This window comes from Haliotis cracherodii, unplaced genomic scaffold (assembly GCF_022045235.1).
Source record: "Haliotis cracherodii isolate W230 unplaced genomic scaffold, xgHalCrac1.p SCAF_7, whole genome shotgun sequence".
Lineage (NCBI taxonomy): Eukaryota > Metazoa > Mollusca > Gastropoda > Lepetellida > Haliotidae > Haliotis > Haliotis cracherodii.
The window spans coordinates 48,153,068-48,169,921 of NW_027266330.1; the positions used below are offsets into that span (position 1 = coordinate 48,153,068).

The 16,854-nt window shown below is 38.3% G+C and overlaps 2 protein-coding genes across 2 annotated transcripts in view; one reads left to right on the top strand and one right to left on the bottom strand.

The window, feature by feature from the left end:
- Nucleotides 1-16,854, top strand: part of LOC139447338 (26S proteasome non-ATPase regulatory subunit 1-like) — a 328,509-nt gene that overhangs the window by 69,833 nt on the left and 241,822 nt on the right. The gene's annotated exons all lie outside the window — the stretch shown is intronic.
- The window catches only part of LOC139448270 (D(2) dopamine receptor A-like), a 46,339-nt gene that overhangs the window by 14,697 nt on the left and 14,788 nt on the right, over nt 1-16,854 (bottom strand). The gene's annotated exons all lie outside the window — the stretch shown is intronic.

The window sequence follows — 16,854 nt, forward strand, 5'->3', positions numbered from 1 at the left end:
CATTTCATGTGTAAGCATGAAACATGTTCTTTAGCTTTTACTAGCTCTGTTTACCTTAAAGTACCACACAGACACAGAAAACAGGAAAGGAGTTCAGCCTGCAGGTCATAAAACATGCAACTATTTAACCCACTGGTAGATGATGGTGTCTCTATTACATGCATCGGTTGAGGGAATGTTTTAACAGCCTTTAAAACATTAATGTACAACCCATTATTGTTCCTGTAATTATCACACTTGGCATATCTCTTTCAAATTGTTTGTTTTATATTTGTTAACAGCTCACAACAAAGATAGCAAGTGGTTTGTGTTGAAGCAGATGTTGCAAAAGCTTCTTGCCCATTTGTAACTCAGTGGCTATGGTGTGCAAGGCATGATGACTTTACTCATTGTTTACAAAGAAGTAATATATTTAGTGGAAGCTTTAGTTTGAAAGGTTTGATGTTCGATCAGGCTACTGCCGATTGATGTGTTGGCAGCTCTCTTCTTCAGGGTTATCTTAAGATGAGCCTTTGGTTAACTGTGGCTCTTCTCAAAAGTTACCAGATCTATAAGTTATGCAAACTATTATCTTGCAAATGGAGCTTTCATGGAACTGTGTTTTGTCAGTAAATGGTTCTTGCCTTTGAAATGGTGCAAATCCTAATATGGTATCTACATCAAATTGGCCCTTTCTGGAAGTTTTATGTACCTCAAAGCTTCGTATGAATTCTTCATTTCACAGTTATCTGGAAGTTTAAAGTAGCACCCTTCAACTGTTACATGAGTTTTCTCTGGGAACCTAACAAAGGTGCACAGGTGACCTAGTAGTCTGATGTACTGTAATCACTGCAGAGTTGTGTCCCTTTGCTATGGAAGGATCTTCTGGCTACGGCCATGAATACCAGATTGGGCTGTATTAATGATCCTTCGTCTCTCACAAACAAACCAGTGATCATGGTTTCAAGTGGTAAACACCCCATGATACAACTAAGCTGTTCCAAGCAGGGTTGATACTCACTCTCGACCAGTAAACAAAAATATCTAAATGTCTTTGGTATACCCAGTCTAATATGATCTAAACTAGGTGATGGTCAGTTGTTACTGGGTTGTAGCATATGTCCTTCCCCACCCTTCCTCATTGCTTCTCCACAAGTTTCTCTTGGGTCATTAGGGTTGTGGCCATGCTCTGTTGGCCGTGATGAAACAATCAAGCTGTGGTCATCATCACCTCCTGTGTCATGCTTGGACCAACCAACACAAAATGTGTCTTGACTAATTTGGTCATTTAGGGGAACAACAAGAAACTTTTAGGAGATCTGTAATGTAAATGTTATGAATATGGTAGTGATGCAAATCATTTTCATCAGTGACAGGCGATAATTAAAATCTTGCCATGCACAAACGCAGACAGTCTGACCTTTGCAAGAGTTGTTTAAGGGTAAGAAAGATGGGAGAGGATCCCATTGCTGACAAGTAAGGACCATTTTCTACACATTAGATGAGAGCACCGTGTCTGATTGGCTGTTAAAGAGTTGTTCATCGCTGTGGCGAGCATGCTGTTGACATTTACCGCCATCTTGTAGGTTCAGTGTTAGTTTGTAAAGGCTGGAATTAACTTTCCACCAGCTATTTTGGTTCATTGCATGAATAGTCCGTGAATGTGGTGGAAAGGGAAAAGAAGAGTGTTGAAAAATAGATGAAATATGTGTTTTTGAGAACTTCCAATAAGATTATGAAGAGAAGATGTGATTTATCCTAAGATGTTTGACAGCTGCTGATTCGGGAGTTTTTGCTTGATGCTTCAGATCACAATGGTATGCCACATATTGCCATTAACCCTCAGTTTCGGGACGTGAATAAATGTAGGCTAATCTACAGTGGATTTGTGTTAGGTAAAATATGTCATGAGAGCTTGAAGTATTCTACTCTAAATACAAGGAAATTTCAGTTCCTATATTTTCTGGTTGATTTGAGGGTAATTCATATCAATATCAGACAGTGAATTATAATATGTTTTACTTTTCATCTGTAATATATTCCTGCATTTAAGACTTATTTTTATTTTATCCTTCCATTTATTATGTGCAATATTATCCTTTTGAAAATACAATAGAAAACTTTGCCCTGCACATAATCAGGTGAATTTTGAGGACATGCAATACACAGTACAGAAGTTGGGATCATGAAACATCCCTGTGATAGTGCTGCAGGCAGAACCGGATTCTAGGCCTGTGTTATTGTATTTTGACAGATTGTATATATCATTGACAGGCCATGCTGTGTGCTGTGGCAAATGGCAGCACAACATATGGCTGATATACCTGTGAATAGCCAGTTGTGGGCAGAGTTTGTTTATCTGATTAGAGTCAACGGTAAACAGAAGGGATATTTGGTAAATACTGACGCCACCTTACACTAATGGCCATGATAGATGAGAGCCCACGCAATATGAGTAATAAGATGATGAAGAAGAATTATATGGGTTTGCTAGAAATAATATATGTAGAGTGGCCATGTTAATCAACTTAGTCTGTTTGCAGAGATATGGGAAAACAAGAATTGATCATTTTGTATTTGACTCTGTAGATGAAACATTTTCTTTATTGTAATCAGATAATGTTACCATTTACAATCAGTTCCATAGTAACACGGAGGTAGGGGCAGCCAAGTTGCCCAGGCAAAGTCTTGCTCAGCGGGGGCGTTCAGGTAGCCTACTGGTTAAAGCGTTTGCTCATCACGCTGAAGACCCGGGTTTGATTCCCGATATGGGTACAATGTGTGAAGCCCATTTCTGGTGTCTCCTGCAGTGATATTGCTAGAATATTGCTAAAAGCGGCGTTAAACCGTACTCACTCACACCATGACCCCCTTAATTTTTTAATTTTGAACACTGGTAACAATCGAATTCCTTTAATATAAAACTGTTGAAATTATGGAGAGAAATGGGAGGAAATCAGCTGCTGTGTCATGACATTTCCTCAATGTTTGCTTCTGAATCACCAGTCATCAACACTGTCTACACAATGGATGATGATGGGGGATAGGCATTCCTTGTTGAAACTTTCCCGCCAGTTCTTCTGTTATGGTGATGGTTACCTTGTCAACTGTGATAGTGCTGGTAAGTGGCTTACAATGAGGAATGAAGGACAGTGTAGATTCAAATTGACAGTAGCATCAAGTGGATAATTTGAAAATAATTTTGTGTTGGTTAACCAGAAACATTTTTTGGCTTCTCCTTTTATCCCATATCACATACAATGTTGACTGTGACTGCATTCTGTCTGTGGTTCACTCTGCGGAGGAGGAGAATGATGCGTTTAGAAGATGCTGCTAATGTGTGCTGGAATGCCTTGTAACACGGAAGAAAAAACCCTCAGCTAGCCTGGTTTTTCAGTTGCTTCATCGAAATCTGATTTGTCAGAGTTTTCAAAGGAGTGGAGGTGTTCAGATATGTGAATATTTACCTTTCCATTTCCTGAGTCACTTCCGGAATGGGGGAAGGGAGGAAATGTGGGGGACCAAATGACCAAGTCAGACAGAAAAGAGGCCAAAATAGACGCTCCACTTATTTTGTTATGTCATTAAACATCTTGCATTTCATGTAACCTTCTCAAAATTACACATCGAGTCTTGTTTCTTGCTCTGCCTGGAGGCCATTAGAGGGCCGGGGAAGTGAGCCAGTAGTCTGGAGATGGCCGAACATTTAGTCATTTGCTTCATAATGGATAAGGGTGATGGCACTGAATGCAATATTCTAACGTTTTCTGGAAACTGTTAGTGTTCCATAACTGGCTTGTCCAAATCTGCACTTGTTTGTAATGAGTTGGTTGCCACCAATCTTGGGCTCAGTTGGGCATGTTGGGAGCGAAATTGGTTTCTTGGGGAAACAGCATGATAATTTAGGTGTCAGAGAAGAAATGTAAAACATTTGTTACAACCGTGGATGTTTTCTATGATATGTGTGAGTTATCCTTGACTGATGGTGGCTTTTGAGGTCAGTGTGTAGGTTTGATGATTTTTACACCAGCAATTTATTCTTGTTGGCATCTGTAGCCGCAGAGAATACTTGAGAAATAAATGTCTGTTCAATAGGTTTTTTTGGTACATGGTAAGGGAATTGATTGTGTGGTTTGTTGTGTAGTTTCTCATTTGAGGTATCTGGGTACCTGATTGGAAGTCACTGGAAGACAAGACTTGTCTCGTTGTCTACTAGGAATTTGCCTAAGTGTGAGTTTGTTGACTCATGTATTATGGATACAAGGGTTAGATTTACTCAGACAGGTGATTAATACAAGTTACATGCTGTAGATTGCCTCAATACTCCTCTGCACATTTGCATGTTGAGGAGAGATTTATCAGGTGAGGTGCATCAGGTGAGATGCATCGGATGAGATTTATTCTTTGCTGACATTTTCAGGAACATGCACTCTTTCACATATTATCAATAATTAAAGAAATCCCAGCTGCATTCCATACACATAGCTGGCCTGGATGGCCCAATGTTCACAGGCGCCACAATTCAGTGAGCAGAGTTATGTTCCTCGGACATGCCAGGTTCTGCTGGTCATTGATTCCAGGTTTATCCTATTATTGTCCTTGATCTATTGATACCAGTTTGAGGCCCATGGATTTCACCAGCGAATGAGAGTCTTTGACCGGTATTACTTTGGACTATCCTCCCACTTATGACTGATATGCTTTGACTTCTTTGGTATAACTGAAATATTATTTGCAGTGTTTAATCCATCTCAGTCCAACTTGAAAATGAATTGTCACTCAGACCATTGCTTGTATCTCCTGAGAGACATCGTGTTGCCTCGGGTGTTCATGACATTGGTGCTATCAGTTGGTGAGGTGCTGGATTAACAGCTCCATTTGCAGGGTCCTGTATCTAATTACCCAGTGCTTGCTGTAGGATCAATTTGCTAACTTTTCAGATCTGATGGGTGCAGTGGCCAAACAGATTTGCCCCTCTTTGATCCACATAATTATATAGACTAGAGGATGTGGTATGATTGTTCGGAGGTCAAACTCCGACCACCGACAGTGGAGGCATGTGGGTGTCCTTTCCTCTCATCAATACTGATTGATGGAAAATCCATCTGTCAACTTCTCTTCTTGCTTTGACAGCTGTCTTGACACTTTCCACAAACAGATTCCCATTATTCCCGAGGACAGGTATTTATGTGATCATTTTATGTCCTTCGGTAGTTGCCATGCCCCAAAATATTGGTTTTGTCATTTAACAGTTTGGAAATTGCATGATCTCTTGATGCTCAGGCGTAATCATTTTTCAAATAGTTTGTAAGGAGTTTTAAGTGTTGGAGTAGCTCAGGAAAAGTTTCTATTAACATCTTTAGCCATCTTCAAGTAGGGAAACAGAGAAATACTCAGCTGCCTAATTAAACATTTTTTTGCTGTCATGATATCTTCAAGGTGCAAAGAAAGAGTTGTAGCATGCTGGCTTTTTAGATATTTTGTAAATTTTCCTCCCATTTTTGTAAGAGAACACTTCCAAGGGCATATTGTTTAACTACCAGGGAGTACACTGTGTACTAGGACAAAAGCACTTTGGGTTGATCTGGAACCTAAACATACCTTTAGAAGAGGTAAACAATAAGGCCTGTCTTATTTCAGCTGTAGAGCACAGTATCACTCTGTGTCACGTAACTGGTTTAGTCATCACGTGACGTATGAAGTGATAATACATGTTGATCAGACAAGGATGACTATGCCAGCTTCCACATCCATCCATCCTCCCTTCTCGGTCTAAAGGGGAAGTGTGCAAGCCGACACTTGATTATATCCAACCATGCAGCCCCGCAGGGACGAGATTGGAGCTCTTGTACTATAGACTTTATGATTTGACCATCAGTACTCATTAATGAGGGCTAGACTGGCCAGAGGAAGGCTTCCATCAAGATGACCACCCTCATTGGCCACACATGACCAGACTCTGGATTTTGTAACCGCGTGACATAGAGGAATCACAATTAGTGGTAAAAGAGGGATTATGAGGGGCTTCATGGTCTGCATGTAGAATGTATACATACAGTTGGTGAAGAATGAGTCTCGCACACCTAATTGAAGGCACTCTACAGTCCATTGCTAACAATAGGTAACAAAGGTCACCAACTGTCTGGTACAGTCTGTCAAGTTTAGGCAGATGGATTTATTGGCGAAACTCATCAAGACAACTCTAGTTCAGGCCAGGGAGCTCCAAAGCAATAGTCCTAAGATTTGGGGTCAGTGGTACAAAGCTATTTCTGTCATGTCTGACACAAATGACCGATATATGCTGATGTGTGGTTCTTGTGGAAGTTCATATGATTAGATGTGGCATATAACATGAGTTAATATGGTTTCTCAGTTTTCTGTAGCCCCTGCACTTTTGTCATCGTTAACACTGTTAACAGAAAACACTATCCCTCTGTAATTAGCTGTGTTACTGTTTGATCTTCAACACTTTGTCTTGTTTCAATTGTGTCATTTCAAACACAAACGTTCATGACATATTTTGTTGTTGGCAGTTAGCTTTGTTCTAGTTTGGATGATAATGGTGATGGGTTCCATTCGTCAGTTACAAAATGACAACATATAGACTTATTTGTGGTGAATAAAGCTGTAAAGTTAATTACTACCCACCCACATTACTGGCCTATTAACATAATCATTATCAATTAATGGACTATAATAAATAAAATCATAGATGTAATTTGGAGACGGTGAATCCACATCACTCATCTGGCTGTTCTTGAAGCCAAAGTGAATGGTCAGTCTGATGCTCGGATCTTATTGACTTGATGATGTATAAAGAAGTAATGAGTCCGAAGCCTTGTAATATTTCTATTTGTCTCATAAGCTCATCTGTTGGAAATGATGTCAAAAGACAACTTTGAGCTTGCAGAGTCTTAAGTGTTTTATAGTAGCTTTAAATTGATTTCTCTATTTTCCTTTTGTTGTTGGGTGAATGTTCTGCAGTGAACAATATTGCAGATGTTTCACCACAGATGATTCTTGACTGAGACAAGTTGGAACCACCAAGTCTAGTTATTCCTCCTTGAGATTGAATGGAAGCAATAGTTGTAATCTCTTTTCCTTAGTCCTTACATGTGGCAGGCAGGCAGGCAGGCAGGCAGGCAGCAATAATGTATCCTGTACCTATTTATTGACCCCTGTTTTGAATCAAGCAGGATGGATTCAGCAATATTTATCAATGTATTATGTACAAATGGTATTCTCTTTTGAAATGGATTTGAACAAGTTTTCTGTATGTATAATGTGCATGAATAGGAATGAATAAAAGGATTATCGTGTTTTTTTTACACCCATGGAGCATATATGGCTTTATTTATGCCAACAGGCCAATTGTTCATCAATTACGATACCAAATCATTCAATCATGCAAAATTGTTTCCCTATTGGTCTGAGAAAAACACACACTCCAAGTTGCATTACATCAATCACCCTTGTATGACCAGATCATGAAGCATCAGCTTCAACAAAAACTGCTTGTTCTTGAAGATGGAAACAAACAGCTCTGAAATGAGCCAGGAGATGACTGGAAATGTTTTGTCAGTGTGTGATGCCCTGTACTGGGCCAATGGTACGGAGCTTGGCAGGACAATCTTTACATCTTTATCTCAGTCCAGATAACATTACAGTACAGTCCTGACACCAGGGGATCATTCGATTTCTACTAACCAAGCATTTATCAGTGCAAATTAACATCGGTCACTGACCCTTCCCCAAACCTGGCTAGCCATTAGTGGCCCCCAAGAAAAGGAGATATTTTAATCTAAATATTTCTGAGGAGTGTCCTCTTTTGATCAATTTGAAAAAAAAGCAGATATTTGTAAGAAGAGGTCATTGATTATCAGGGATACAGGATCGTTGTACAGGTTTATTGAAAGCATTCTGCGATATGATTATTATGTGATACCATATATTAACAAGTTATAACATGCTTTTACATTTTGATAACATTGGCAAGAATACTTTGACATTGCATACAAGAAATTATTTATTTTCTCATGGTTTGGTTTTTTTATTGTTATGTCAGTCAGTTAGAATATATAAATATGTTCCATAAAGAATTTCAAAATCGGTCTATAAATATGTTCCATGAATGGTGTTTCACTTTAGAGCATAGTTCATGTTATGAATATTAAAAAACTTTCAAGACTTTACTTCAACCAGAAATGAACTAATCACACAACATGTATATCCCTAGGTGTAACATTTATGATGTTATGGATATAAACTCCCCACGAGGTCTTGACGGAGAATGTAAGCCCGGGGAAGAAGGAAATAGGGGAGGGCCGTATGCCTGACCCAATAACCTGACTCCCCGGGCTTACATTCCTCGTCAAGAGCAAGAGGGGAGTTTATATCCTAGTCATGAACAGAAATACCAGAAAAAATACGGAAGCATTGACATACCTTATAGTGAAACAATACAGTGTATTGTGGTATAAAGGAATTTGCTCAAAGCGTGCGAGAGAAAAATCATGTGCAGCCTGGACTAGATGGAGTCATGACATGATAATCTGAACAAATTCTCATCACCTGCCCCAGTAGCTCAGTGGGAAAACAGTGGGTAACAAGACATGATATGTGAGGTTGCAGGTTTGATTCATGCAATGGAATTTTCTCTTTGACCATGCCCGCTTACCTGGGCATATTTAAGCTGGAATGCCCGCATACCCAGGCATTCTGAGGGAACAACTCCTTTATGGGTTTACCCGAGGAAAAGTCAAACCTATATTTATGAGTGACATCGTCAGAGGTTTATAATGTATTTACATGCGCAATTCTCTTGTATATAGACCGGAGGCCTTTTGTCCAATAAACTTCTTTTGACATCTGACCTATATTGACAACTTGCTTTCAGAGACTTGTTCATCAGTTAATGCCAGTGTTCATATTTCGTTACTGATCATGACATTGGCAGCTTTCATGACATCTTCTTGAGGTGAGCAGGTTTGATGTGTTGATACCGGACCCAGATTAGTCAATACAAGTCCAAATATGGGTTATTTATTTAAGTATGTTCTGTAACTAACAGTTTATTAGCGAATAATACAAGAATATTATTCAACTATTAAATTGAATTCAAAGATAACAGTGATATTTGTAGACTGAGCAGTTGTAGTGCAAGCATTTGTCGAAACTGTTTGAATAGTTTTTGCTCTTGAAATTCACTCCTCCTGAACCTGTCAGATTAAATCTGCTGAATTTACCCCACGGAAATCTCCGATCTTTACTTGATCCCCAAGATGTTACTGGTCCTTCAGGCACAATGAAAAAGGTTCTGTGTGTAATTTCAGTAGAAGTGAATGATTTGAGAGGTTCTCCTGAAGGCTGTGAAGAAATCCGAGCCAGACAAGACTATTGGCCTGATTCGAAAATAAATGTATCAACATTTTTGTAATTGTAGATGTGATATGATATTGATCTGATTTCATTGACAGACTGTTTGCCATCACAGGTAGCCTATTTTTAGTGTAGAAGAACATGTTGTATTGCTGGATAGTATTCCCTTGAGTCTTGGGGCATCATCAGAGAGATTGTTCTTCCACTCACAGACCTGGTGAACAACAGGCAGACATCGGCAAGGGATTTTTATACTTCCAAGTGAATTACACGTTGTGCCTCAGAAAATGACTGTTTGTAAAAATGGAGCTGATATTGAATTGAAAGTTATGTGACTTTCAGAGAACTTGACAAATGATTAATGCATTTCTAACAGCATTCTATGTAAGATCCTGACAAATAATTGCAGGGAAGAAGTATTCTAGGAATCATAGTGTCAGTATCTGATCACTTGAGATTCACAGAATCTTTTTTAGACAACTGCAAATTGCTTTTATTTCCCAGTTATTTCAAAGTTTCCAAAACAGCACAAGAAGAACATTCAAGATGTCTTCTTGAACACACATAATGATCTTTGATGCTTTCGAAATTATAGTTTTATTATTTGACTTCATTTTCTTTACTCTATGAAAACCTAGATAAGATATATAACTGACAGCAGGGTTGTTATTGTTTCCAGGGCAAAGTTGAGAAAAACCTATTCAATATATGTTCATGATCATTTCACAGATCACAGGATCTCAGGTAGTCCTGCAACATGACTATGGAATTTATATACTTATATATATTAATTTGTACTTAAAGCCAAGGCAAGTCTTATGTCAAACTGAATCAAGTCTTGTTTATAAGACAGCAGAAAAGGATAGGTTCTTTTAGAAAAAAGCAATTTAGAAATCTTTTTACAGACTCAGTGTTAGTCTGGATCTCAGAGTGACTTTTGGCATGGAGAATTTTCAAATTGGCTTGTCCTTGGAACCAAGGACACATATTGAGTTAGGGTTTACTTTTAGAATTTAATATCATTTAGGTTTTAGATTTTGTCTTCATGGAAACAGTTTATTCTATATTCTTCTTCTATGTAAGGGGATATTATTTTGCAGGTTTTTTTTGTACAATATTAGACTCCTTGCTGTTATTTTTTAGGAGTTGATTTTCTGGTAATGGCAACTTAAATAATATGACAATATACACAAAGGCAAGTTAATATTTGCGAATATGATTGCAACCATATACCCACATATCCATTTTCATGAGAATAAATGTTCTTGTTTTGTCAGTTTATGTTGTTCTGAATGTCTGATAGAAGCAGTTATCTTTTGAGTTACTTTTAGTGAGCCAGTGTTAAGGAATAAACCAACTGGGCTCAGTGCTGTTTATCATCATATTGATGGCATATACAAGCGTTAGATCCTGGTGTATATCCTCTTTAGCACAACAAGAGACGGATCCTGTTAAAGTTTGTTTTTTACCCATTGACTTTAACCCACCTCCTCTTTCTTACCTCAACAAATACAGGCACATTATAACTTTAAGTGGCATTTTAGAAGCTTTCGTATCAATGAAGACGGAGTTGACCTATGATTTCCTTATTTTTTGTGTGTGATGTTTTAGAACGCATGCGAATAACTTTATCAATTAAGTGTTTGGTCTCGATTGTACCAATCACATCAAGCATGTCTATAAGAGAGCTGTGTCTTCATGCTGCGATAGTTATGGCATGAAAAGACATTCATCATTGCTTCCCCGAGGAATATTCATACATTTGTCCTGAAGATAAGACAGGGATGCTTCCCTGCACACCATCCTACTGAGTGAATGAATAAGGTTATATGAGACATAGATACTCTCAACATTGGCCTGTATCCCACACAGAAAGCCCTCTTTTTGCATTTTCAGTTTTTTTAACATATTGCACATCCATGAATGTTATAAGATTAGCTGGCGCACTGGGTATAGGCTTGCCAGTAATGTGGTCTCGATTGTACCGATCCTTGCTGTTGTAATGACACAACACCTTCAAGCATACAACTGTAAAGTGACTTGCACTTAAAATGGTGGCTAAGTATTTCCTTGAACCTATGTCGGCAAGGAAAAGAGAAAAACAAAATCCATTTTGTTTTCCAACAATGCACTCAAGCCACCTTCATAGCTTGCAGTTGTTCAACATGTACACTGAATGCCCCAGGATATCACAGCAGTGTCTCCTCAGCTGGTGCTGTCCTTATCTCAGCATCGGCTCCTCTATTCCTAGACAAGCAGGTTTTAGTGTAGGTGGAAACATGGGCTGGCTGGGGTAGTGTAGGCCTGGGCAACTAACTGTATTCATCATGCCGTACAGGCTGATGATGCAGGGAGCTGTTTTCAATGGTCTGGGGAAAGGCCAGTGTAAAAATAGTGGCATGTAATGCATTTTGTATGTAGCCTTACTGTTTCAGGAGAGAGGACCTTGTTGAATGTGGACCATGTTGGAGGTTAATTAAGAGTACATGGAAGTGCCACAGGCTGTGGAGAGTGTACAGGTGTATTGGCTGAATAATGTAGGATATTAACGGGGACAAGGATAGATCGGGGAAAATGGACATCAAAGATGGTTGTCTTGGAAAAGCATTTCTTTTTTAAATGGCACGGTATTTATTCATCAAGATGGTGTAAAAAGTATGCTAATCAGCTGTCAAGGAGAAGTTAAAAATGTGTTTCAAACTTTTTATTAATATGGATTTCTTTTTAAGTAGACATTTTAGGTAGAAGAGAGTTTTAACTTGTGACCAGTGTATAGACATTGCAGTTTGTCTTTCTTCCGCACCGAAAACAAATTATCTTGGGATGAGGAGTTTTGTGAACTGAATCAACCTACTTTGCATTAGCAGGTTGACATTTTTCTGGGTCAGTTATTCCTATGGTATCTTCAGTGTGGGTTTTCACTGAGAGATGAAAGATTGTATTATCATACTGCTTATCTGGTAAGTAGTTTGTACCTACACCACTTCTCACACGGCAAGTGTTAGGCTGGTGCTTCAGACATGGTACATGTAGCAGCATCAGTAGCTGTCACTCCTCTAATGACTGACAGGTGGGCACTTCGCTATCAACAAGGCCAGTTTCACCAGCCATATGGTCTATCTGGTATTCCACATTCAGATGCTTAGTCTCCAGGTGAAACTGACTGAAATTGACCGACTGAAGTTGATTGAATTGAAAAGTGTATGGAAGCCATGATCTGTCATATGTTCTTGTCATGTCTCAAGGCTGTTGGTGTGCATGACTTTCAGTATGGTTGACAATATATTGGGAGAGTAGTAATAAATGGAACTTGATCTTCATAGAAGTTTATTTCTACAGCGATAGATATTAGCATAAGCCCAAGAGCTATCCACCACGTATGGTGTACTTAATGTACAGGCTTAGCAATTCTGACCAGCTCACCAGCGAACCAGCACTTATGGTATACGTATACATGTTGTATATTACATTGTGCTAGGACAGGGATTGGGGAACCCCCAATAATTAATTGTAAGGGTCCTTGCAGGCAATATGAGGGTCCTGTAAAGTAATGATATGGTGTAGTGTCTGTACATTCAGATAGTTTCTCTACAGCCTGGAGTGAATCAATAACCATGTGGACAGTGGTCATGACTGAAGGAGGAAATAACAGACACCCATATTTGTTTATGCGCTGTAGGTACAATGAATATTCAATATCGTGCATCCGTTGGGATGCAGTATATTTTTTTCTGTGTCCATTCTCTAAATACTGGATGCACACTTGTGCGTCATGTCAAACCCTGGGCTAGTAGAACTATCCAGATTAATTTCTATCAATCATGAAGTCATTTTCATGGGCATAGTTTCTTAATGTACAGTTAGAGAATAATTTCATTTACTCTGTGACTGATTTTGATGATTTTATGATTTTTATCATTTGTGAAATGCAGTGTTCACTGCTAAAATAGTACTAGTTTCAAATATTGATGTGTTAATGCTTGATACATTGCTTTTCTGAAACAAGATATAAAATATAAACAAGATCTTTTGATCTTTTGTTGATTACAAGAACTATGATTTATGTTCCACCCAACTGAGGATATATCACACCCAAAACTTTGAATGGAATGTTAACTAAGATTATTATCTTTATTGCAAATATGTTCTGATGGGTTGATGATTGTAATGAAAAACAAAGACAGAGTACAAAGTTTCAGGTAAATGCCAAAGGTAGCTTGACGCTCTAATTAATTGTGATGGGGTCAGTATGAATGAGAGCCAGCCTCATCGGTTCTCAGGAAAAGCAATCTTGTGCTCTCCTGGCTTGCGTAATTATGGGGACTGACAACCGGCAAGTTCCTGTACCACGTTATTCCCACTCGCATTTGTCACCACCAGGACAACTTGTAACTTCTGACGTTGTAATTCCAGTTTAGATTTATACAACTGATATCTGCGATTTTGTTTTAATTTTACATTTGCTGAGTCATAGATGTCTTAAATAGGTGATAGTGAATGAGGACTAGTTAACTTTGGAAAACATTCCATAGATCTTTTATGTGAATGGGGTTGGTGTTTATGGAATGATGGAATGACAAAAATTTAAAACAAAAATGTTCAAGGGATTACTCTATTCGATGTAGTAAGCACCCAGCTCTAATAAGCACCTACGGCAATATTTGCTAATATATTGGCTAGTGAACAATACCAATTAACGCCCCTTCCCATTGATCAATGTACAAAAGACTTATTTATTTGTGTATAATACACACTCATGTGTTATATGCAGCCTTAATTATGGGCAATTAAATTCTGGAAAATATATCTGTCGTGTATAATACACACAGACTTTTCTTTTGTATCATTTCAGGCTGTCAGTATAAACCACAAAATTTACGATCTTTCAACTCTGCTTTTATCTCACCAAATTTTTATTCTAATAAGAGCCCCCTTTTTCTAATTTTGAGAGCGCCCTGGGCGCTTATTACATCGAATATGGTAATGCTATAATGGATGATGGCAAGATGTAAGTGCTCAATTGGTTGTTTAAATGTACTTACTCAGTGGAAAGAAAGATTTTCAGAAATGTGTCCTTATACTTTGGGGCCAGTTGTTTGGTGTTGCATTGCAAGGTTTGTGTAAACCGTATTTGTCTGGGTTTTTTTCATAGCTCCATTATGGCAGAGATGACTGATTAAATTAGAACCATTTTTATGAGACAATCGCCAAATTGTTGTCACAATGCAAATGCTGGAGATGCATTATGGATATCCAAATCAATTATTGGGCACACTGTGCTTCTTGTTAGTATTCCCTGAGGCCTGTACCCCTAAACTCTTTCACACAAGAAAAGATAAAACATGTCTCATTTGTCACTTTCCTGAAGCATAATGTGTGCAGCAAATTTGGCTATTTAGAATAATGGTCTGTCGCAGAGTACAGCAAGTCAAAGTCTATTAGTAGTAACACAATAACATTGGCGGGGATCTTCTGTTGGCAACAAAGCCAGGCAAATGTCACGCAATGCATGGTGTTCAGGACTGGCCCCAGCTTACGAAGTCCTGGCAGTCGCAGTGGAGGATGGAGCTATTGGATGCTGTAACTTGTCTGGGTGTTCATTTGTAGCAATAAACTTATTCCTTGTTACAAGCAATGTGTGGGGTTTATAGATATTTGATAGTGTCAGTATCACTTGTATGCCTAATGATCTGGTGGAATCCCCTTAACAGTCCTACGTACAACCCCCTTAGCAGTGCTCGATCTGAGCACATCTAAGATCTCTGTTGCTGTCAACACCAATTTTCTGGTGGACAATTAATTAACACACTGGGGGGTTGGGGTGAGGTGCGGGAGACATTCTCCAGCATCTGGATGGTTTAGGATTTCTTGCTAACTTGAATAAAGATAAACAATCTAATTTTAGCTACAGTTAATATTCCATGGTTCTCCCACTACGATTTGTTTTACTCTCAACAAGCTGTGTACACACGTGGACATAGAAATATCTTGTGAGAGAATATATTTTATCAGTGAAGTTAATATATTCATCACGCACAGTGCTACATTTATGAGCCTGGATACATCATGAAGTTGGGTGAGTAATGTTTTAAGTTATTCCTTGTGACTTCTGTAAATATATATTTATTTAGAGATGTATATGTATTGAGAAATGATAACATACACACCAGTTACCATTTACTTTCGAGAAAAACAGTTGAAATGTAAATCCAAACAGAATTATCTAACCTAATTATAATTAATTGTATATTTGATAAACTAATTCCTTGATAATGTATACACTCTTTGAAACCATATTGAAACTTAATTTGGGTATGAAAAAACAGCATAATACCAGCAAGCAAACTTTTTCTTTTAGGCTTGCTTTACAAGGATGTTTGGGCTGAGCACAATACCGGTTTTAGTTGATAAGGAGAACAAATGGATCAACATTGAGGACTTCTGTAAATTTTTGAGAACTGAACACCATGAAGAAGACAGAATAAAGATAAAAAAAGAAAATATCCGAAGAGAAGTTGCTTCCTATCGCAATAATTATATCAAGACAGACGGAAATGCAATTTTTCTCAATACAGTTGCAATTGTAAAATACATTTGTCACCACAGTGATGACTTTAGAATATGCTCAAAGATAACACAGAGCATTCACAGCAGTATATTTGGAGGCCAACAGAAAACAAACTCAAGAACATTATTTGACTTATATAAACAGATTGCAACATCACAATTTACACATGATATCAATTACCTTATTGATTACACTGCCATTGAATCAGATGTTCCGAATTTGGAAATATTATACAAGAAGCATTTCACAGAGAAGGAGTGGTCTTACATTTGTTTGTTTGAGTTGCACTTTGCAAATGACATTGTAGCGACTGAGCGTGATAATACCACTGACAAAAAATGGGAATATTTTGGAACAGTTGCCAGTGCAAAACATCTTAGCAGTGCTATACTGAAAACTGCAAAATCCACAATCACAAGACGACTAGACAGATATAGTTCGCACATTGAAGCAGAAGGCATTGAGATATACGCAACATTTCGTCATCGCCCTCATATTGTAGAAAATCAAATATTGAATGATCTAACTAACATTTTCCCTGGAGAAATACTATCAGTCACCTGCGTGAGTTGCCATTGTGTTTCAACCAAAAATCATCAAGATCTTGTGGAGGTGTTTGTGGAATGTAACACAGCAATTGAGGAAAGAAATGCTGAACTTCTACAAAGGATCATTACCAGTAGACTGAATCAAGAGCACTGCTTACAATGTCATCTCATTGTGTTGTTTCCACTTGGATCACTTGAACCATATTACCAAAAGAATGGCCAAATTGCAAGGTTAAGTCTTCATGATGACTTTCGCATGAAGAAACTTCAAAGTGAAAGCTTTCTGCAGCTCAATGCTCTTTCACAAAATGAAGTTACAGAGATTTCCCTCGATTCCCGTGAAAAATGTCGATCTTGTTTCACAGCAAATCTACCGAAACC